The sequence below is a fragment of the Poromitra crassiceps genome, assembly GCF_964638095.1.
Source record: "Poromitra crassiceps genome assembly, chromosome: 12".
Lineage (NCBI taxonomy): Eukaryota > Metazoa > Chordata > Actinopteri > Beryciformes > Melamphaidae > Poromitra > Poromitra crassiceps.
In genome coordinates, this window is record NC_139632.1 from 1,403,343 (window position 1) to 1,428,086 (window position 24,744).

The 24,744-nt window shown below is 43.6% G+C and overlaps 1 pseudogene across 1 annotated transcript; it reads right to left on the reverse strand.

Annotated features, from left to right (window-relative positions):
- Nucleotides 1-360: 360 nt before the first annotated feature.
- Nucleotides 361-24,744, reverse strand: LOC310786974 (UDP-glucuronosyltransferase 2A3 pseudogene; annotated as a pseudogene). The gene is made up of 3 exons: nucleotides 24,723-24,744; nucleotides 1,062-2,515; nucleotides 361-405 (listed from the first exon to the last, which is right to left on the reverse strand). The product of its transcript is annotated as a UDP-glucuronosyltransferase 2A3 pseudogene (transcript).

Below are 24,744 nucleotides of genomic sequence, written 5' to 3' on the forward strand. Positions count from 1 at the left end.
TCTGAGTCTGAGTGCACCCTGAGGACATTTAGAAGGAGCCGGTTGGAGGATAATGCTATAGTAGCTGGTGTGATGGGATAAGAGGCTGGAGATATAAATGGGTAGTTTTGCCAGTTTCTTGAAAATAAAAAGCAACAAATGAAATTTTCTCCTCTGATGTATAAGACCAGCCTTTTTGTTTAAGGATGAGGATACATGCATATAGATAACTTCACCATAATCCAAACCAGTTAAAAAATAACTTTTTCAGCTCTGATGTTACGCACTCAGCTCTGCTTTCGTTTGTTGCAGGCATCTATCCAGCCTTGACACATCCGGTGGGATCTCATCTCGCGTCACCGACCATCTAAACATCTTCCTTCAATACAGATCCTCAGCCAGAGGGTTTCTGTGAAGCTTCTCTGTCTGGATCTCAGCATGGAGGCACAGTGTGGCTCAGTGGGTTTTAGTAAAGTTGTTTATTACGCATATGACATGGGAAGTTTACCCACAGCCAAATTATGTGTGCTATCACCAGTTTACACAGTGAGATAAGAGCCAAAAGTCTTGAATGTAAACAGAAAGCGGCTTTTATGACTTATCATTTCCAAACGGATGTCTGGTTTCAATCCCATTATCTCACAGTTTGAAAAGAAGCGACTCACTTCACGTGTATTCATCCCAGGCCATCTGCAGCAGATCACGTCTGAAGAGATCAATGATCTACATGTAAGCTAAGCTACAGATACGAGCAAGCAAGCTGTAATGGGCAACTTTCTAGATTGGTGGATAAAATAGGCAGCAATTGTTGAGTTAGGGTATATACTGTATATATATATATATATATATATATATATATATATTATCATCCATTATCATATTATATTATCATGTATCATCCAATTAAAAAAAAAATATATATATATATATATATATACAGTATATATATATTTTTTTTTTTTAATTGGATGATTGCCCTAAGGTCACTCCGTCTTTTCCCTTTGTTCACTCTTTTTAGAAAAGCATTTTTGCAGACAAAACTGAAGACTTTTATAAAGAATAAAAATGGTAGTGCAGAGTACAGCCAGCAGAGTGGCACAGGTGTCCAGGCTGTGGTACTGGAACCAGTTCAGATGGTGTGACTGCACCCTAAGGTGCCGTGCCCCTCCGTGACGCATCACAAACTCGATCCAGAAGACGGCGGTGTCCAGCGGTGTCACTGGTTGGTCGCGCTGGACGGCCGACAGACGCTGGATGCTGGACTTGTAGGACGGGTCGCCGATGACAGTTTTGAGGGCCTCCTCTAGGTCCTCAGACGTCATGCTATTGAAGTCCAACGAGACCGCGGCCCCTCGGCTCACCATACGCACGATGTTGCCTGGTTGATCGCCGAAAAGCGGGATTCCGACCAATGGGACGCCGTGGTAGATGGCCTCATAAAGGCCATTGCTGCCACCGTGCGTGATGAAGGCTTTGGTCTTCGGATGGCCCAGCAAGTCGTTTTGCGGGATCCAATCATAGAGCTTTGTGTTTGGCGCCAAAGTGGCGGGCATTTCTCCCTTGTACCTCCATATCACCTTCTGCGGAAGACGTGCGAGGCCGGCGGCGATGACATCAGCCCGGTCCTTTGTCAGGTTCGGCACCATGGAGCCTAGGGAGAAAACCACAATTCCATCATCGCCCGAACTCTGAGCGAACTCCTCCATTTCCTCTGGCAGCCGATTGGCTGGTTTGCAGTGCAGACCACCTACAAATTTGAAGTTGGGCACGAAGGGCCGTGGATAGTCCATGTCCCAGAATGTTCGGATCAGCCAGATCTCCGGCTCTTTCTCGCACATGGATGTGGGACGTCCTCTGATCTCGCTGTAGTACGGCTCCACCGACAGCCTCCAGAACACCTCAGTCAATGCCGAGAAGCCAACGTAGGCCACGGCGTTGCCTAGCCGCTCCATGAACGTCATGCGGTCGCTGTAAGCCAGCGGCTGCACCGGGACGAACGAGGGCGGCGCTGGGGCGTGGCCACAGTGCCGCTCCATCACCCCGCCGAAGGAAAAGCGCAGAGAGACGATCCATGGGAGGCCCAGCAGGTCGGCTATGAGGTCGGTGCCCAGAGTCATCGCCGGGTCGCTGAGGACGGCGTCGAAGCCCGCAGCCCTCAGCGACGCCATCAGCGTGGCGTTTCGCACAATGGCGTCGCAATGCGCCCGCTGCAGCTCTATGCTTCGGCCAACAAAGTCGTGGTACTTCAGGTGCTTCTGGAGCAGTGAGGTGTTCTGCGATCCGTACATGCTAAAGTGGATGAATTCCTCCATGAGGCCCCACATCTCGGCTCGGGTGAACGGCACCTGGAAAACACGGAAGTGGAATTTCCCGGCGTAGCGGGCGTTGTTGTAGTCGACGGACGGTGAGGCGTCAGCGATCAAAACGGTGACAGAGTGGTTCCTCGCCACAAGCCCCTCCATGATGTTCCGCATGTTCAACCAATGGCTGTACTCGCCGGGGAAGACCAGAACATGGCCGGCGTCCACGCGGCCACCTCCACCAGCAAGGAGACAGAAGAAGAAGACATCTAAGAGGGAGCGGAGAGGAAGTGGGAAAAATGCCATGCCGCTCCTTTCTTCTGACTTCCGTCGCTGTTTTCCCGTCTTCGCTCGTTTAACTCTTGTTTTCGTGCCGTTCCACAGGGAGAGAACACACCATGAGGTCAACTCAAAGCAAAGAGCATTTTGTCTCCAAAGGGTACAAAGATCAGAGTGGAAGGGAGATAACGCCTCAGTCCATGAGCTGATTGGACATGGACACCGACAAACAACTCGTGCTGCTGATATGTGACTCTTGTGACTCTTGTGCTATATTAGGTTTTCATAGGCAGTTAAACTCTCGTAAGCTATAGGTCTGTATCTGGTGAAGGTCTCGTAAGGTAGGTCTGTATCTGGTGAAGGTCCGCTAAGGTAGGTCTGTATCTGGTGAAGCACTGGAGGGGAGAGACAGTGATTGTCCTGATGAATCCTCCCTGAAGCCATTAACCCTCTCCTATATTGACCCCTTTGTTAGTACAGAGGAGAGACTGCGTTTGATTGAAGAGCAAGAGTGCACTGCAAAAAATTATAAGCAGACCTATCAAGTTTGTTTTGTGATATTTTTAGCCAAATTATCTAAATGCACTTGCAGATAATCCTGGTGGTTTCAATATATTTCACTTGAAACTTGCCAGTTTGAATTCTTTTTAAGAAATCATCATAAAACATGAACAAAGTCATAGAAACTAAGCTTGATTTTTTTTTTAATCTTTATACAGGGGGAGTCTCACTGAGAGCAATGCTCTTTTTCAGGAGAGCCTCACACTCTCTCTCACACACACACACACACACACACACACACATGCTTTTTCACTTTCCCCCACTCATTATATAGTCTCTCCCCAGACTCAAATACTACTTTGAATCGCTGCACTCTGCATACTACATAGGCTAAATGAGAGAGAGTGAGAGAGAGAGAGTGAGAGAGTGTGAGAGAGAGAGTGAGAGAGAGAGATCTGCAGCATGCAGTAATGTAGTGTAATGTATGCGTAAGAAGTCTCATGGGTCTGGCGTTGAGAGACTACCCATTATCCTGCTGGTCCCCGGGATCTTCCAGACACAAGCTCGCTTCTCTAACCACTGCCTAAGCGGTGTCGGGATAAGTCAGGATACAAGATAAAATAACGGGTGTTTTTACAGTGTACCGTGTATTCTTTTCCATGTAAATTGCTGATGGTTCTTGAAAGGGTAAAATGTCAATAAAACCCTTTAGTTGTTGAGTTACAATCAGCCATCGTCTGTGTCCAATATGCTGTGTCCATATTGCTGATGTATGGGTCATGCTCGTATGCTTTAAACATTGAACAGAGTGAAGAAGATGGAGTTCGACAGAGGCCAAATGAACTGAACATGGCTGACCTTCAGCGTGTTACACATCATCTTAATGTGCTATAGAGCTGAGCTGGTAATGGACTCCATGTTGATGTTCATTTTAATAGCATGTCTGCCATCGTTATAAATGGTCGTCATGCAGGCCTGAATGTCAGCCTGCCACTTCCTATCCAGCTGCACTGTAAACAAACACGTTCATCTTAAGCAGTGAAGATAGACAGACTGTTCTGTTAAATGATGACTCAGCTGAGGTTTAGACTTAAAGAGCAGTTTACTTGCTATGTCATTTCATTTGGCCGCAGACTGACCCAGTTCTTCATTCTTTTTTAAATCAAGTTTTTTTTTCAGATCCCCCCCCCGTTTTCTCCCCAATTGTACTTGCCCAATTCCCCCTGCTGTCCCGGTCGTTGCTCCACCCCCTCTGCCGACCTGGGGAGAGTTGTAGACTATAGCACATGCTTCCTCCGCTTCTTTTCACCTGACAGCGAGGAGTTTCACCGGCAGGACGAAGCGCGTGGGACGATCCTGCTATTCCCCCAGTTCCCCTCCCCCCAAACAGGCACCCCAACCTGGCCAGAGGAGGCACTAGTGCGGTGACCAGGAGGACACATACCCTTAATCCGGCTTCCCACCCGGCGCAGACACAATTGTGCCTGTATGGACGCCCACCAAGCCAGAGGTAACACGGGGACTCGAACCCGCGACCCAACCCTCATCTTGGTAGGCAGGGAATCTACCGCTGCACTACCTGGATGTCCCAGTTCTAACTCTTCTAATCTAATAACTTCTAATCTTTTGTGTTGATTTAAGTGTCCAGGTGCCAGGAAAGTGATAACAGAACACAATAAGTGGATAAGAGCATATATCTTTAGGTCCGTTAAGATAAAGCAGCCCAAGGCTTCTCGAAACTGTGTTGTAGGCCTTCTCACGTGTGTCAAATATTTGCTTGTCTGAAGGGTTTCATCCAATCGCAAGAAACCCGTTCCACGGCACGCCCACAACAGAATGTCAGGGCTGCAAAATAGACCGTTCTAAAAAAGTGGCTTTTTGAAGGTAACAGGTTCATGCCTGCCTGATAACTTAAGTACAGAAGAGCATTAGGGCCTGTGACAAAATTGAGTTCTGAGATTAGTTCTGACTTTGACATTAAAGTCAGGATTCTGAGAGTTAAATCCAAATTCTGACTTTAATCTCAAAATTCCGACTTTGTCCGAAATCTGAGATTAATCTCACAACACAAATACATTTTTCAACACGTGACCCTAATCTTCCTCAGATAAGGACAGACTTTCTCTTAAAAGAAATGTTTATTATAGACGGTTTCACTGAATTGTGTTGCTAGGGAACAGTTAGTTATTGTATTAGCAAACACTGAAACAGGAAGTAAGCTGTGGGCAATTAATTTCAATCAGGAGAGACTAATTATTTAGTTAACAATCATCTGAATGCAGGGCAGCTGAAAGGGAAGAGGGGATGAATGAGTGAGTGTGGCACAGAGAAAGTCTCCCTGTCTGAACTTACGCATAAGCTTCATTAGATTGTTTATGTGGTGGATTTGAAAGTGACTGTACAAAGCAGAGAGAGACAGGAACGTTTGGGAGATGACGTGAGGTCCTGGAGCAGATTCAAATCCAGGACATGGGCTTTACCTGGAACATGCCATGGAGAGCGCTCCAGCCACTCAAACTACTATTCTAATACTGAGCACTGGAGCCTGCTGTGAAGTATAATGATGATCAGGCTGGGAGGGCAAAACATCACGCATCCACAAGGCAGAAGGTATCATCAAATGTCCTCTGAGGAAGAACATCAGATGAACGATAAATGCTTTGACCCGGTTTCTCCAAAAAATAGATTGACTGACTGGATGAGCTTTTAGTGTGCTGACGCTTGTCCTCTATCATTAGGTGAGTTGTCATCAGAGCTCGTGTGCTTTGCCTGTATTATCATTATTGTCTGTATTATTATGATCACTATCTAAATTGCCATGAGTGCATTCATTTGCATGGGTTGGGTTGCCTCAGTGAGAATCGGATTTTCCGCCGAGAAACTTCTTGTTTAATCGTTGTTATTGAGTCTATTTCTGTAATAACTGCACTTAACGGCTGTGTTTACTTACTGCTCGTTACTTCGGGAGCCACCATACTGTTTTGCCAGCGGCGTTCCTGATTGGCCGGTTACGAGGCAGCTCCCTGATTGGACCGTGCACTTTGTAATGTCTGTAAATGACTGTGGGCGGGGCTGGAGGCCTGACTGATCCATAGAACAAAACAGAATGTGAGGTCACGTGATCAGGATGTTTTAGCAGGGTTGTAGTCAGTGATCCCTCATGTGTGCGAGGAGGAGCAGACACGATGTTCAAATCCAAAAACATCTGGAAGGCCAGTCTGTGAAAGTGAGATACATTTAGCATTCGTTCACAGTTCACACCATACGCCAAAGCCACGCTCAAGCCACGCTGAAGCCACGCTGAAGCCACGCTGAAGCCACACAGTTTCATTCCGGTGTCCTTGTTAACAGGCGATACCGATCACACCAGCCGCACGCCACGCCACGCTCAAGCCACGCTCCAGCCACGCTGAATTCTGTTCTATTTTCCAAGTGTGAAGCTGCCAGGCATGATGAAGTCAATGCAAGTTGTGGGCGGGGTCAAGGCGCGCCGAGCGAGGCGCTGAGGAAAAGAGAGTGCTTCTTGTGTGACCGGTTTAGCGTGACACTCAGCTGCAGCGTGGCTTTAGCGTGGCTTTGGCGTATGGTGTGAACAAAGGCTTAGATGTTTATGTTTAGTGCTGCAGCCAAGCTTTGGGAACATTGTCATGTGTGAAAATAAAAGCACAACACAAACACACACACACACACACACACACACACACACACACACACACACACACACAGGAGATTCAGAGTTAGTTAACGGTTATCACATGAAGCAGTTGTCATGGTAACACATCATCTTCCTGAGTCTCATACAGCAGATCAATTGATTTCCATGACAACGCTGTTGAACATCATGTGACAGCCATTGTAAGTGTAGAACAAGAAAGAGGTACTTTTGCGCTCCCTATAGGTAGATAAGTGTATGACAGGTGTGTAGGAGGGAAATACATGGAAACAATGTAAAACAGACTCCCACACACTTTTCACACTTGTAGTTAGAATCAGAATCACTTTTATTGCCACAATATCCAAGATTACATACGAGGGATTTGTCTTAGTTAAACTTTTAATAGGTTTCGGTTGTCCGACCTTCATCAGGCATCAATTGTAGGCTAAACGTAAGTTTAAGCCATTATAAATGAAACAGTCAAATGTGAGCATTCTATCACTTCAAATTCTGATTGTGGCATTCACTGCATCACCACAGCAGCTGGAGATAAGGAGTGTAGCAACCCACCCTAAAGCTAAGCTGTCAAAACCAAGGGGGTAGCTCCAAACATAGACCGTCTAAAAATATGGACAAAGTCAGCGTGACGTTAGGGCTGGGCGATATGACGATATATTTCGTCTGGACGATAGAAAATGTATTTCGTCTGATATGAAGCTCTATCGTTTATATCGTTGTGTTGCAAATCACACTCTTTACGGCAATATTGTCCGTCATTTGGATGACGCTGTGCTTTCTTCATTCGGTTTTCTTTTTTACTCACGTCCACAGTCCACACACGCACCAGACTCTGTGTCAACAAGCCCGTTGCGTCCCTTTATAAGTGGCACAAATCAGCCGGTGAGTAGGCTAAAGAGCAGGGAGATGTTACCTCCACTCCGTCCGCCTAGCCTACCCAGGCATTTGCGCTGTGTTAAGTCCACGTTTGATCCATATTTGCGTGTGTCCTCCTAACGTTAAACCTGACAAAACATCTCCTCTCATAATCCCAAGGAAATCCCTTGAGGGCCGACAACAAAACGTCTATCGTTAGCTTTAGCTTTCCCTGGGTGAGTTGTTCTTCTTCTTCTACCGTTTTATTCTTCTTCTACTGAACATGTAGGTATTTTGACGTTGACTAAAGAAATACTGTCGCCTAGTGGCCGCTTTTAGATATGATTCCAAATTAGTGCTTAAATCAATAGCAAATGCTAGTGTCCTCTTTGAAAATCGAAATTGGTGGTGTGGTTCAGTTTGTGTTTCATTCTACTGCCCTGCAACTAATTATTATTATTTGTGTTGTAAATAATAACCATGCTTATCTGTATTCTGAATGCATGGCGCTGTTCAATGGCGACCCGGTTTTGCTCTCCGACTCTGAGAGCGAACCAAGCAGAATTTCGCTCGTGATACTTGTACCATGAAGTGACAATAAAGTTAATCTCATCTCATCTCATCATGTATCCTTTGTGAGGTTTGACAACATTTTAACTGGTTTAACTGCTACATAAATAAATGGCCATGTGGTCATTTTATATAAACTATAAATAGAATTTACAGAAAATATGCTATATCGTGATATATATCGGTATCGGGATATGAAATGACCTATATCGGGATATAAGATTTTGGTTATATCGCCCAGCCCTACGTGACGTCACCCGTTGGTTTTTGGACTGCCGTTTTGAAGCCTAGTGTGGCAGTCGCCATCTTGGAGTTGTTGTGCAGAGCCACCTGCTATTGGTCCGTGATCGGCAAGCTACACGATCACTGGACAGGCGACCTGTCAATCACCCCAAAAACATAATCTTTTCTATCGTCTATTGTACTCTTAACGAGTTATATATAAATTCACCTCCCGGTACAGTTGTTATGAAAGGTGACATTAGCTATATAGGCCAAAACTGTGTTTTGAACCAGACTGTAAACATGTTTAATCCTGTTGTAAAGTTGGGCCTTTTAACTCATTCACCGCCAGTTTAGGACTGCCAATATTTAGCACAGGCCAAAGATTTTCATAATTGTTGGTCATCTTTCAAGACCCACAGTAAATTATCTATTAGCACCAGAGTGATTTGCAATACCTCAAAATGAAGATGTACGTCTCTGGGTTCACCAGGAAAAAAAAAGTGAGCTTTTAGCATGTTCTGTACTCTACTTATAGCCATTTATATACACCCTGTTTTCCCCCAGAATGTCTCCCAGAGAAAATAAACAGGAGAAAAGGCAATTTTTGTAAAAGGGCACAATCTCAGGCATAACTCACTCTCAATTCTTTTATTTTGAACTGTATTGACATCAGACATGTAAATATTATTCGTTAGGACACAAATGACAAAAAATATATATATATATATATATATATACACATGAAGTGCTTTTTTTTTACATTCAACAATACAGTTTACTCGGTGTGAGTGTGCAGACAGACAGACAGACAGACAGACAGACACACAGACAGACAGACAGACAGACAGACAGACAGACACACACACACACACACACACACACACACACACGATCCTTTTAGATTTCTAACCCCACATAGGATAAGCAATAACCACGCCCTGTGGCGCTGGGATTGGCCAGGAGCAACACTGGAGGGCACGCAGCCCAGCGATTTCATGAACCAACTGAAGAGCTCTTGAGAAGGACAGCGGGCTGCTGTGACTGCCTTCTGCCCGCTGCTGCCTAGCTGTTCCTGTGTTTATTTTGATTTGTTCTGGTACACCCGTCCTCGTCCATGTCTCCCTGTCATATCTATGATCGTTCCCGTTTTCCCCTCGGCTATTCAACACGTCCTCACCGCCCTCGCAAACTGATCGATCATTTCCTCATTCCTCCGATGATCAAACACATCTCTTGATTACTTTCTCCCGTTTTCTCCTGGCTGGCACAGAGGAAGGCGACTCCAGCTCGTGCAGCGCGCCGAGGGCGTTTCAATGGCGTTTCTCCTGTCTGCACAAGGAAGCGTTACCCGTTTTGCTGCTTTTCCTCTTGCTCAATTTCAAAACAACAGCTGCGGTATGTGTTTGATCGCGTGCTGTCGGCTACCCTTTGAAGGCAGGGACCTGTGTCTGTGTCACAGGCTGGGCAAGTGTTTGCTGCAGGCGCTGCACCAATAAAAACAAAAACACGTCAAACACGTCATTGGCGGGGAGGGCTATTTCTGATAACACGTCAAAGACGTCATTGGCGGTGAATGAGTTAACATGGGGGTGAATGGGGAACGACTCCATTTTGGGTCCAGCCTCAAGTGGCCATTCGAGGAACTACAACTTTCAGTATCACTTCCGCGGCTTCCTCTGTGAACCCCCGAGCTAGCCCACTGCTTCAAAACGGGAGCCCAAAAACCAATGGCTGATGTCACGGTAGCTACGTCCATATTTATTATAAGGTCTATAATGGTTAAGATGAAGAAGAGGTGTGTGTGTGTGTGTGTGTGTGTGTGTGTGTGTGTGTGTGTGTGTGTGTGTGCATGCCATGCCAAGCAAAGGTTAATGTATATGTGCTGTTCTTTTCTTTAGGCTAAGATCTGCATGATGCCGTCACAACATGCAGGCGTGCGGAAATCAGTCAAGCAGAAAATTGCCTGTTGTTTCTCATGAATTCACTCCATCTGCTGTAAGTTAGCCCAGAAGCTACATTCAATGTTTCAACTTTGCAAAGTTCTCAAATGTCCTGTTCTGCAGCTACATTTGCTGCGCTGCTTCCTCAAAAAAAGAAAAAGAAAAAGGGGGGGAGGGGGGGGGGTAGAACCCATAGACCTAGAGCACATTCAGCTTAGAAAACCATAGCATATGATGCAATGAATGAATGATAACCTGATTATATATATGATATGATAATATACCTTTTGAAGAATATAACATTACAAGATAAGAAATGGAGTGAAAGAGTTGCAATTTCATTTATTTTCATCAAACATTTGACCATTTCCCCCTTTCTCTCAAGTACCCCCTGTAGTACCTCTACGTACCCCTAGGAGTGTGCGTACCTCCGTTTGGGAACCACACTGCCCTAGAGCAGTGGTTCTCAACTGGTGTAGCCTCAGGACCCACTATTTTCCTTGTCATGAAGTCGCGACCCAAATTTCAGATTTTTTTTTAAACCACTCAAATTTATTGCACAAAAAATAGTGCATTAATTTAATACACAATGCCTTCATGCACTGTTATAAACCTCAAATGAACAAAAAAGTGCAACAGAAGTGCAACTAGGGCTAAAAACCAGGCAGACTTGAATTACAGGCCTATATGTTTTTAAACAAGTTAATAATAATAATAATAATAATAATAATAATAATAATAATAATAATAATAATAATAATAATAATAATAATAATAAAACAAGTTAACCTGGTCATGCTAATCCAGTTTCAATCATCTGAATTTAACTAATATGAAATAAAAAGGAATCACAGGCAGGCTATATGCTTTTTAGTTAAACTGGTCATAACTTTTAATTAAACTGGGGCCATGCTAATCCAGTTTCAATCATCTGAATTGAACTAAAATTAAATATGAAATGAAAAGGCAGACTTCTCTTGAATTACAGGCAGAGCATATGCTTCAGCTTGTTAAACAAGTAAAACTGGTCAGGCTAATCCAGTTTCAATAATCTGAATTTAACTCAAATGAAAAAAAAAAAAAAAAAAAAAAAAAAATTGGGCCAATGTCCGCGACCCAATCAAAACGGCCCCGCGACCCACGTCGCGACCCACCAGTTGAGAAACGCTGCCCTAGAGTATTTCCTGGAGATGCCATGGACCATTCCACAACAACCGTTTTGAGGTGGTAAGCAGGAAGTAAAGCAGGCGTAATCAATACCATTAATGATGGCTCCATTCCATTGAGGTGTTCCAGTGCCATGCGGGCCCTCGTTAATGTTGGTTATGCCTGCTTTACCACCTCAAAACGGTTGCTGTGAAATGGGCCTATTGATCTCTGAAGTTGACAGCTCCTCACTGCTCAACATGGAGATGTTAAACCATGGCAGGTTGAGCCGAAGAGAATATTTTCTCAGCTCCTGACCCCGTTGACGTGAGGTGGCTTATAAATTATTCACATGCTCCGGTGTGCTGTGCTGCTGATAGAATACTAAAGAAAAAAGTCAATCCCGCACACACTTATCACTGCATTAATTTATTAAAAGTATTAGAAGGACCTTTCTGTCAGGACCACTATAGTCAAAAAATAAACGTTATTAGCTATCATAATTATGCAATATTTATATTCCATGTGCTTACATGGAAAGCCTAAGGCAGGCAGGGAGAGCAGCACCAAAGACCCCTGGTACATACCAGAGCAAGCAACAATGACAACAGAATCAGAAATGTCATTGTTTAAAAAATAATTGACCAGAAATGCTCAATTATAGGGGGCGTAGACTATGCAGATAAGTAGGCTATTAGTTAACCATCTATGAGGGTTAAGTCAGACACAGCATGAAAGGAAAGCAGAAAAAAACAAGGTGGAAATGAAGCAGCTATTGGGCCCGCGCTCTGTATGAAATTAGCCAATGAAAGCCTAGAGGGAAGTCAGCTGATGTGGGCTGGGTTTGTGAGCTGAGCTTGACTCTGCCAGAAATAACACAATTATGCTCAACTTCTTGTGACCGAAATCGAAACATTGACCTTCTTCAACAGTGTAATGTAACAAAGTAGTAATACTGTAGTTTGTTATGTCTCTTTCGGTAGAATCTGTGCTTTACTTGAGTATTTATATTTCTAATAACTTTCACTTTTACTTCCTAAATAAAATTTAAAGAGAGCCAAAGTCACACCCACTTCCAGATTAGGCATACAAACCAAGGGATTTCATCCTCCATTTATTTTTTCTTAGACATTTCGTAAAATGCTTATAACTTGAAAGAAGAGCCGATGCACACCCTCACAGTCTTAAGGATAGGTGCGTCGGAAGATAGGGTCCATAAGTAGAAGATAAAGAATTCCCGCACACCATCCAGTAATTGGCAAACTTTAATTAAACAACGTTTAGTCGATCAGACCTTCATCAGGTAAAAATACTTACTTCCTAAATAAAATTTATAGAGAGCCAAAGTCACACCCACTTCCGGATTAGGCATACAAACCAAGGGATTTCATCCGCCATTTATTTTTTCTTAGACATTTCGTAAAATGCTTATAAAAATTGTTTTACTTGGTCAAACCCAACGCTTCAAAATCATTCAGCTATGCTAGCTGTTTTCCCAAACAAACATGGCAGCTCCCAGTCCCACCTTTCCGCCTCCCACCACAGCTGACTTTTGGCAAACAGCGCAACTCTCTGAGACTCTCGCGGGACTTGGATCTATCTCTATATAATAATGTCATGATGGAATCATCTGATCCTGTCGGTGGTAAAAACAAGCTCGTTATAGCGGCATGTAAAACATGGCTGCCAACTGAAGCGATCTTGGTGAATACCGCACCAATTTCAAACACTTCTGTTCACATGACTTAGTTATACATAAACGGATATGAAAATAGGGTCCAGGTTGAAAAATACAGAAATTCCCCTTTAACGTAAGTGTGTGCAGCAATTGACTTTTAGGCTTTTTTCTTCAGAATTTAATGGGATCTTCGGGGGAATTGATTCCCTGCAGTGGTGTTCAGCACGTTGCCTTCTACTCATGCTGGTAGAATAGATTGATTCCCTGCAGTGGTGTGCGGCACGTTGCCTTCTACTCACGCTGGTAGAATAGCCGAGCAATTTTCTCTCTCCTTTTGCCCACAATCCATCTCCATCTCAATCATCTCCCCCAGAAGTCTGGTCCTTGCTGTTGCAAATCCATCATCCAGGAAGAAAACAATCCAGATCACATGAGAGTTGTGGTGGACCGCCTTCCGCCCCTCTGCCTCGACAGATCAATCTGAGCCTGACTCATCTCCTCTGTGACTCACATCACGAGCTGCAGAACAACAGATGAGCAGATACGGAGACAGCTAGCCCAAACACAGGTCTAATGTGTTGCTGAACAAGATGACATCTCACAGTGTTTTGACAATGGAAAGCCTGCAGATGGAGTCAACTGGTTTGGCTTGTCACACGACAAGATCTGTGATACATCCCCCCCCCCCCCCCCCCCCCCGTCTGGAACTATATAAATACAAGCCTGCGTCAGTCCAGTGGTTCATCTTTTTGAGTTGCTTAGTATTTTAACATGGCTCAAAACATAAAAATATATAGGCTAATATTATGTTTGCGCTTACTGGGTGGCTCCCATGTGTGTGAATATGAAACAGGTCAGTGGTGGAAGAAAGAATGCTTTGCCAGCTTTCCACAGGTAATCAAATAAATAAATCTATTAAATGTAGCCAAGGTTCTGATCCAGATCCAGATAGACACAGACAGACTTACAATGAGATTAACAACAAAATGAGTTTAAATAGCTGATCATCACCAACATGACAAGAGAGCAGCAATGAAGCGTGCGACAAAAAAGGTGTGAGAATATTCCTGCGATTTAGATAGCAAAGTGTAAGGAAAAGAAATGGGAGCTGAACAGAGGTCGAAGTAGACAAAGTTTGGTAACGCTTTAGAATACAGAAAATAACCAAGAGCTGTACTTATAGGGTAATTACGAGGTACCACACCTGTACTTACAGTGTAACTACGGGGGAGAAGAAGTGAATTTAGTCTCTAACTACAGGGTAACAAGATCTGTACTTATAGGCTAATTACGGGGTACCACACCTGTACATTTTGGAGGCTGGCTCAATTTGTCCAACATTTTTGAAAGCAGAGACAGAGAGAGAGACAGAGAGAGAGAGAGAGAGAGAGAGAGAGAGAGAGAGAGAGAGAGAGCTTTCTCCTCAACAGCATGTTCTACCTGTCTACATGATGATGAAAGTTATTTTGCTCCTTTCCGGTGATTTCTCTGATGCACACAGATACTCAGAGCAGGCCCTTACAGACTCAGTCATTCTGGTGGTGTTATGGAGAGGTCAGAGGGAAGGTGGGTGACATGAAAAAAATAAAAAAAATAAAAACTTTGATATTGAACTGCAATGTACCAACTCTCTGCGAGGCAATGGGGTAATAGGGTAGATGTAGATTTACATCTACATCTAGAGCTGATGTAGATTTCACAGTGATGCTCATCAAACAATTTTGTTGGCATAATGAGAATCCAAAAGACGAGACTTTGTTTTACATTTTCTACGCAAGGGAGCCTTTTGAAAAGCATGTTCATTGGTGAAACACTACCAAATAACTGCCTGTTACAGAGCTACTATGGCTTTTATACTTCCCTCAGGAGCCGATCAGCATCTGGTGCAGCATCAGCAGCCTGCAGGGCTTGTAGAAGTTGTGCATCTATCTGACTTTAGTAGCTAGCTACTATGTTGTACAGCATGTGGCAACTCAGGGATGAGAGAGGACAGGGATTCCTGATCAAAACAAGACACAAAACAACTACTACAGCAGCAGCAGCAGCTTGACACATAGTTAATTTATGAATTAACTTGAGGTGAAGGGAGCAAACCGTCAGCTAAACTTTGGGTGGGGAGTTGTGGGTTAGGGTTAGGGGGGAGTTGTGGGTAATCGTAGTGGTTGTGAGTCTCTGTGAAGGGCAGCTCTGCTAAATGCCTGGGGAGAAACACAAGAGACATACAGTATGTGCTGCTCCTTGGTCTTGTCCCCAAGTCCCTGTGGGATCCCTGCAGAAAGGAGAGATGTCCCAACACTGTGTGTGTTACTAGTGCTGATTAATTAATATCTTACCATCCGTGAGGCATTTAGATTGGCCCCAAGGCAGAGGTCAGTAGCCTGTCCCTGGGACACATAGCCTAGACATAATGTGAATGTGCCCAGACAAAAATGAAAATGCTCTGATATCTAATGGAGGCATGTTTGAGTTCTGAGGGCATTTTGACTTCAGAGGAGCAGGTGAACCTGCAGATACGCTCGGATCTGAAACTGCTTCTCTCTGTCACAGCATCCGTCAAAAACACGATCCGTAGGTGTGCTGCAAGAATACCGAAAGCGACATTGAACACCACAGTATCTAGCCCCTCAAAAATGAGATGTTCTGATCGGTTATAACAAAAAAATCGAATGTAATTTGTACTGTAGCATGCTAAAGTAGCCATTGTAAAAATGAAATGCCCCCCATTTTCTCCCCAATTTTACTTGGCCAATTCCCCCCTCCAAGCTGTCCCGGTCGTTGCTCCACCCACACTGCCGTGCCGATCTGGGGAGAGTTGTAGACTAGCACCATGCTTCCTCCGACACATGTGCAGTCATGAAATGCAGTCTCCAAAAGAATAATAACCCAACGCAAAGATTGATTGTATTATTCGATGGTATCACATTTTCTCAAAGTCATACTGCAGGTTGAAAACCAACCTCAGCTGATGACTCTACATTGATTATGTTAATTTGATTACAAATGGGGTCCCCGCACTCTCCAGATCAATTGGCATAAAATCTATTTGAAACGATTGCCTGATTTACATCATGACAAACAGCGAAGCAAAATGTAGCCTACTACCAAGCTCTGAGATGTAATCACACTAACTGCTACGTTCAAACTAGTTAGTTTGACACTAAAGTCGATCTTTGTTTTGTTGCGCCACAGAGACGTAAGGTTCATCTCAGCTAGTAGACAGTCCACACTAACCGAAAATATAGTCGCAGAAAATGACATTTTCATAAAAACATAAAAAAAACATCAAATTAAAATGCATAATTTCAATGACCAGTTATGTTTCAATATCACCAGGCAGCTGACAGTGGCATAACACACACATACAGCCCAGCGTTTTGTGTGTGTGTGTGTGTGCGTGCGTGCGCGTGTGCGTGTGCGTGTGCGTGCGCGCGCGTGTTTATCCCCGCATTATTTATTTGGGAATGTGATCCTCAGAATTTTTTTAACAATCAGAAGTGGGCCTTAAGTTACAAAATGTGTAGAATATATCTATGTCTACATAGAAACACATGGTGTGGATATTTATGATGGTCCTCTAAATATAACATTATCATTATATCATTATCATCATAATATAACATTATCATTATATCATTATCATCATAATATAACATTATCACTATATCATTATCATCATAATATAACATTATCATCATAATATAACATTATCATCATAATATATCATCATAATATAACATTATCATCATAATATAACATTATCATCATAATATAACATTATCATTAGAGAGGTTTTGCTGAATTAGCTTGACCACAATGATGCATCATCTTTAGAGTAATGCCTTGTCCACATTACATCAATGATCCATTCTCGACTCTTGGTCGAAACAGAGCCGGTCTCCAGTGATGTAAGACACACCTCATTAATGCTGAATCTGCATTCTTAATGATGAAAACAGAGCCGGTCTCCAGTGATGTAAGACACACCTCATTAATGCTGAATCTGCATTCTTAATGATGAAAACAGAGCCGGTCTCCAGTGATGTAAGACACACCGCATTAATGCTGAATCTGCATTCTTAATGATGAAAACAGAGCCGGTCTCCAGTGATGTAAGACACACCTCATTAATGCTGAATCTGCATTCTTAATGATGAAAACAGAGCCGGTCTCCAGTGATGTAAGACACACCGCATTAATGCTGAATCTGCATTCTTAATGATGAAAACAGAGCCGGTCTCCAGTGATGTAAGACACACCGCATTAATGCTGATCTGCATTCTTAATGATGAAAACAGAGCCGGTCTCCAGTGATGTGTCTTAGACACACCTCATTAATGCTGAATCTGCATTCTTCACAGCATTTGATTGACAGCAAACGACAACATCAATTTACAGTGCCATTAAGAATACTGCTTATTCTCCTATAGGCCACCGGACATGTTTACAACCACGGCAAAGCCTGTGTGGAGCTAATATGAGTTTGTTATGGGCCAGTGGTTCCATATACATAGATGATTTGTTTCAGTCATTCTTGCACTGCAGTGAGAGTCTAATAAATTGTGAACTAATCTTGGTGCTTTTCCTTTTAGGCGACTTCCTGCTCTCGTTCCTTTGCAATCGATCATACAGATATATGCTCATATAGATCATACAAAGTGGGGTGCGCTCCAGTCACACTATGGTACATTCTTGTTAAGGAGTGTGCTGTCAGACACTCTATTGCACAGCCAAAACCATCAAGTCCACATGTAGCAACAAATCAGATTTATATGTGGGGTTCTATTCACTGGTTCTCCTTCTTGGTCGTCACTTTATCTGTGACCTTTTCAAGGTGAAGTAATAGCATCTGCTTTAAGACTCACTGGCCACATTAAGGCTCCGTAAAGCTTTATGAGCCAAGGTTACCGGTAGATTGCAGGCTGTAAGCAAACATCTCCAACATTCCACGTGCTCCGACCTATAAGAGCACATAGCCTGCCTGGCCTGGCCATACATATTTGATGTGAATTGAGTGACCTAATGCAATCTCTTTAATAAACCTCTGACTCTTTCCGCAGGCAGGTGGCTTGAAGGCAGAGCAGATGGGACCATAACCTCAGTTAACCTCACAGCGGGGCCAACGATCACCAACCACCTCGACCAGGTCAGGTGTGACCCACAGCAATGTTGCTATATTTAAACATAGGGCTGTATACTATACGGCATAGCATGAAGCTATATAGCATGAAGCCATTGGTGTTGAAGAGTGTGAGCTTCCGAACATAATATACATCTCGGGAAATGCTCAAGGAGCTGATGTGAACAGTAAAAAACAACAGGGAGTCACATTAACCATAACCCTGGTCCACGTGGATATGAGCAGCTGAATCTGAATCCCATGACACATGACCAATGTTTGACTTTGAATTTGAGCGCTCAAATTAATTGTCCCCATTTCCATGACATTAAGTCAATCATACATCATTCATCTCAGACAGCTGTAATAATGTCGGCGCCCACGGCAGCCACTTAGAGAGATGAGAGAGACTGTATCTCTACGGACGTGGCCTGCATGCTTAGAATCGGAGAGATAGACGGACAGAGCCTTCTGTCCGCACTCTGCGTTAGTTTCGTGCGTTTTCTGTCCATCATCTGAAAGCTTACGGATACGCATGAAACGCAGCAAAGCCACACACACACTCATACATTTGACTCTCTACTGCCCACTGGTGGATGTATTGCTTAACATGATACCAACGTGAAAGACGCATGGAAGTATGTGGGCAGTGATGATAATAACGTTTGAAACGGACGCATCTATTTACGTATGAAAATGAAGTATAAATGAGCCATTAGAGAGACACAGATCGATGTTTGTGCGACACCTCAGTTCAGGCAAAACTTGAAAGCACATGCTGTAATAGAAATATGATTGAAGAAAGCATGACTGTTATTACTCTGTGCATGTTTTTTTCTCAGCTTCTCTGCCAATTCATATTGATATCATGTATGGGTTACATCCTAGAATGTATATGAGTGGTCCCCCCCCCCCCCCCACCCCCCAAAACAACAACAACAACAACAACAACAACAACAACAACAACAACAACAACAACAACAACAACAACAACAGAATAAACATTAATTTAGAATTGAGCATGGAGGCATGTGGTGTGAACATAGCCTTGTTCGTGAGCAAACTCACAGATAGTCTACATTTATGTAGGAGCTATTATTCTGAGGAGTAAAGTTCAGAAGTATCCACCACTGTGCTTGAAACAATGCGCTGAGTGTTTGTCCGCAGACACAAAATCAATTGACTCTATCACCCAGCTTGATTGCAATTAAGTTAATCTTGGAGAAGAATACCACTTATTAAGGAGCCAATTCACCTCCAGGGCTTGATCAGGCATGTGGCCACTCAGACAAAGTGAGAAGCTTCAATGCAGCAGCTGCTCCCAGCTGAGGTGAGCGCTGCTGCAGACATCTGAACAGCATCCACCAGAGAAGAACCTCTCCACTGTTCTGCTGCAGACATCTGAACAGCATCCACCAGAGAAGAACCTCTCCACTGTTCTGCTGCAGACATCTGAACAGCTATAGACCAGAGAAGAACCTCTCCACTGTTCTGCTGCAGACATCTGAACAGTTATAGACCAGAGAAGAACCTCTCCACTGTTCTGCTGCAGACATCTGAACAGCTATAGACCAGAGAAGAACCTCTCCACTGTTCTGCTGCAGACATCTGAACAGCATCCACCAGAGAAGAACCTCTCCACTGTTCTGCTGCAGACATCTGAACAGCATCCACCAGAGAAGAACCTCTCCACTGTTCTGCTGCAGACATCTTAACAGCTGTAGACCAGAGAAGAACCTCTCCACTGTTCTGCTGCAGACATCTGAACAGCTATAGACCAGAGAAGAACCTCTCCACTGTTCTGCTGCAGACATCTGAACAGCTATAGACCAGAGAAGAACCTCTCCACTGTTCTGCTGCAGACATCTTAACAGCTGTAGACCAGAGAAGAACCTCTCCACTGTTCTGCTGCAGACATCTGAACAGCTGTAGATCAGAGAAGAACCTCTCCACTGTTCTGCTGCAGACATCTGAACAGCTATAGACCAGAGAAGAACCTCTCCACTGTTCTGCTGCAGACATCTGAACAGCTATAGACCAGAGAAGAACCTCTCCACTGTTCTGCTGCAGACTTCTAACAGCTATAGATAATAACTTCTCCATCTGAAAAGCTATACACCAGAGAATAACTTCTCCACTGTTCCTGTGTCTTATTGAACTTGGGCCTGTTATAGTATTTTCCCCAAGCAGTGATTTTATTCTATATAGACTGGACTCAACATGCTTGACATTGCAGTAGTATTTCATGGGTGAATGTTCTCCGTCCTTGAGAGCATTTGCTGTGCAGAGGATATCATGGCTCTTCAAACATGGTCTGCTGATAGAAATCAGAACACATGAGTGCCTTTGAGTCAGAGCCTTCTCTCTGAAGGATCAAGCTCCTGCCATGTCCAATTATTTCCACCCGTTCTCATTCCCAACTGGTCCTATTTGGACTCTTTGTCAAATCACCTATTTGACCCGAGTGAAGACCCAGGAGAGAGATTCACAGACAGACGCGTGTGTTGGATGAAAACCAAACGTGTCCATCTTTATAGCTACTTCTGTTTATACATTAAATGAATAATGAAAAAAAATGTCCCCGGTGTTTTCAACAACAATTAGTTTTTTGTCCCTTGCATTTGAGAGAGCACTTGAGTGCAGAGGTGGAAAGTACTCAAGTACAAGTAATCAAGTACAAGTACTCAAGTACAAGTACTCAAGTACAAGTAGGCCTACTTGAGTCGATTTTTAAGCCGTGCAGCTGCTTCTGTAAGTGACAATAATGTGTGCATGGAGAGTCTGCGAGATTTAGCCTAGGCCCCGCCCCCAGCTCCCCGGTCTGACTGCACAGAGACACAGGCGTAGAGAGAGAGAGAGAGAGAGAGAGAGAGAGAGACAGCGTCTCATGTCGAGGATGACAGTGTTTCAATGCCGGTAAGGCACACATGCACGCATGCATAAATGCCCACATATACACACACATTCATGTGTGCGCACGCACACACGCACAATTTAAGAAACGTCTGGAAATGAATGGAGAATGTGTTTCCTCATTGGCGAGACTTTGGCACGCTATGGAGAGAGCGGCGCGCGCACACACACAACACACACACACACACACACACACACACACACACACACACACACACACACACACACACACACACACACACACACACACACACACACACACACAGAGAGTATGGGACCTGCACACCTGCACCGCTTACTTCAACACCTGGGTGTGATTTTTTTTAGGATTTGTACTTTTATAATATATAAGTATTTGTATAATCAATGCTATAGCCTACTTTAACTCTTACTTGAGTCATTTCAATACTAGATATTCTACTTGAGTACCTTTAAATGTACACTGAGTAAATGAGTTAAATTTAGATTTTTGTTTTGCACACCACACTATGAAAACAGCACGGTAGCATTGGGACTGCTTGCCAACAGGCAGAATCACCTCCGCATTTCGGGTGCCCAAACTGGTGGCTCGTTAGTGCAGTGGCCAATTAAATTAAATCACGTTCAAGACTGGCCAATTGAATTAGACAGGTGTAGACGATCAAATTATAATGATCCCCATCATCATATTAGTTCAGAAATCTGACCCTGCTGATAGCTAAATGGATGTAGCCTATCAGATTGTGATATTGCTGCTAGCAGCTTTAGCTCGTCTGGCAAAGGAGACAATCACCAAACTGAGCATCTCTGCTGCATCTGAACCAGCTGTTCAGTATGAAAGACAAGACAGACAAAGACAGGAACAGCTTAGCTAACACTGCTAACGTGTGCTGGATCTGTGTGAAATGTATTATGGTACATAATATACATAATTAAAAAAGTAAGGCATATGTACTCTTTTTACTTGAGTACTTTTAAATAGGCTACTTTTTTTTTTACTTTACTCGAGTCATTTCCTAGTACTTTTACTTGTACTTGAGTTAATTTCCACTAAAGTAACAGTACTTGAGTAGGACAGTAGACTATGTGAGTTCCACCACAGAAATGATGCACAGAACACATTGTCGGTTAATCAGTTAATTACATTTTAATCTGTGTCTTAACGGCAATTAATCGGTTAATCATTAACATCCCTAGTTAACCCTCACCCTAACATTTTCCTATTCACTTCCATGTAACCAGACTTATTTTTGCAGGAGTCGCCCCCTGCAGGCCATTCAAAAATAATGCACGTGTAAGTTACCTGCGCATTGGTCTCACAAACGGAGCTAGCAGCTAGCCCACCTGTCTTGATGGAAGCTCATGTTAAATTGATGAATAGAAAGTGGAATAGTTGACAAATAGCAAACAGGGTCAAGGTGATCGTAGGGTGAACATGATTGTTCTCAGATATTTAATGGCGTTTGTCACCGTGCTCTCATACCAACCAAACCCCGTTGATGATTCACTGCTGTGTGATCGTCCTTGAGAGCAGTTCAGCCCCGCTCTCCTGAATGTTCAGACATAAATCTTTGTGATATTTATTTTTTGACAAACGTGTCTCTTCACAAAAAACATTAGTCAATGTTTTGACTCTCAAAAACCTCCACTGTTTTTTATCTCTTTAATGTTGTCAGTGCTTTCCAATAATATGGAGCTCACATTCTCATAACTCTGTTGTTGTTCTGCAACAGTTTCATTGACTTTGATTCTGTCAGGACCCGGTGTAACAGTTAGGACTTTAAAGGCAGAGAGGCACGGTAGGCAGTTAGCAGGGAGAACAGGTGTTTATTCATAGAGTGTGGCTGGTGGCAGGTCTGCAGGCTAGGCAGGAGTCCAGAGGCTCAGGCAGGCAGGCAGGCAGGCTGGAGATCCTGGGCAAAGAGATTTAGGAGAGGTTAATATCAGAACTGAGCAGAAAGCAACCAATTGCTAAAGAAGCTGGTGAGCCGCGACTGACGTGTAGACAATCTATAATCCGGCATGGACTGGGTGTTGGGCTGGAGCTTAAGTAGGCAGGCTGATTGTGATGGCAGGCAGCTGTGAAGCTGAGGCTCCGACTCCACAGGGCCGGTTCCAGAACAAGATGACTAGGGGTGCATCCTAGATAGGAAGGGGTGCAGATGCCCGGCCGAATGTTATTTTACTCAAAATAATGCATTTGACCATCATTTCAAGTAGAATGATACCACCCAAGCAAGAATATTTCAAGTGTTTCAAGTGCTTTACTGAAATATTTGGACCATATAATGATAATACATTTATCTCAACCTTAAAAGGTTACATATAGGTGCCAAAAAGCCATAAAATCACATCAAAGAACAAAGAAAAACAACAACTATAATTCAAGTTTAAACAGTAAGTGTGCAGCTGTAGCATTTATTTAAAAAAAAAAAAAAAAAAAAAAAAAAAAAAAAAAATTATACTTTGCAGACAACTAAAATAAGGGTGCAATGCATGCTTTTGCACCCCCGTAGAACCGGGCCTGCGACTCCAACACAGCAGGCTCCAATCTGCTGCAATCATGCCACACACACTCATACACCACACATAGAGAGAAGAAGGGGAAAAGACTAGGGGGTAGATGAGGCTGAGGGCATGACAGATTCAGTCAAGATGAATGATACGGATCTGTCACCAAATTTATACTCTCATTATTTTTGCCCCAGAGTCTCAGAATAATTGATCAGATTCAGCGGAGAAATGAGCCACCATGCTCTGATCGGCATTATTAACTAAAAAATATTTGACTTAAATTGGCTTTAAATGATTACCTTCTGTATCTACAATCCTGTTATCATTTGGAAACTTTTAACAAAACACTTATAATGGAACAAGTCTTCCATTGTTGGGAGGTGTCAGGACTTTCTTTAATGAGCTACTTCACTATCGGTCTTGGCTGTCAGGTAGCCGTGTACCCAGGCAGCATGAACTACTGTAACGGCAGCCTTGGCCACTGAACTGTGACATAACGGCCACACGACACAGAAGCTGTGCAGGCCGCCGTCTGTCACTGACACACGCTGTAAAGACGAAGAACCCGGCAAGCATTTGATGGATGGCGACGGAACCTCCACTCCACTTGGCAGTGTACTTTCACAGTATACTAGTACGATACGGTGAAAACAGCTTTGAACTGAAGTCAGAAATATATGATGTGCTGATTTCACAACATGATGCAGGTAGCAGCTATGGACTAGCCTCATGATGCAGGTAGCAGCTAGGCGCAGTGATACTCAACTTGCGGCCCGGGGGCCAGATGCGGCCCGCGATAGGGTGCAGAGTGGCCCCCCGACCATTTTCTAATTCACAATGAAAACTATCGTGAAATAAAGTTTGACTGAGCTCCAGCTAAATTGTCAAATACCACTGTCTGCTCGCCAACCAGGCACTAAATATGCACTTAACTAACTTAACCTAACTAACTTAAACGAACTATCCGTGTGCACAAAATTGTCAGACTAAACTCCGGCTGACACCCCAAAATCCTACAATCCGCTACAGAAAAACTTATATTAATGTGTATTACCTGGCCCCTGGCCTCCTATCAT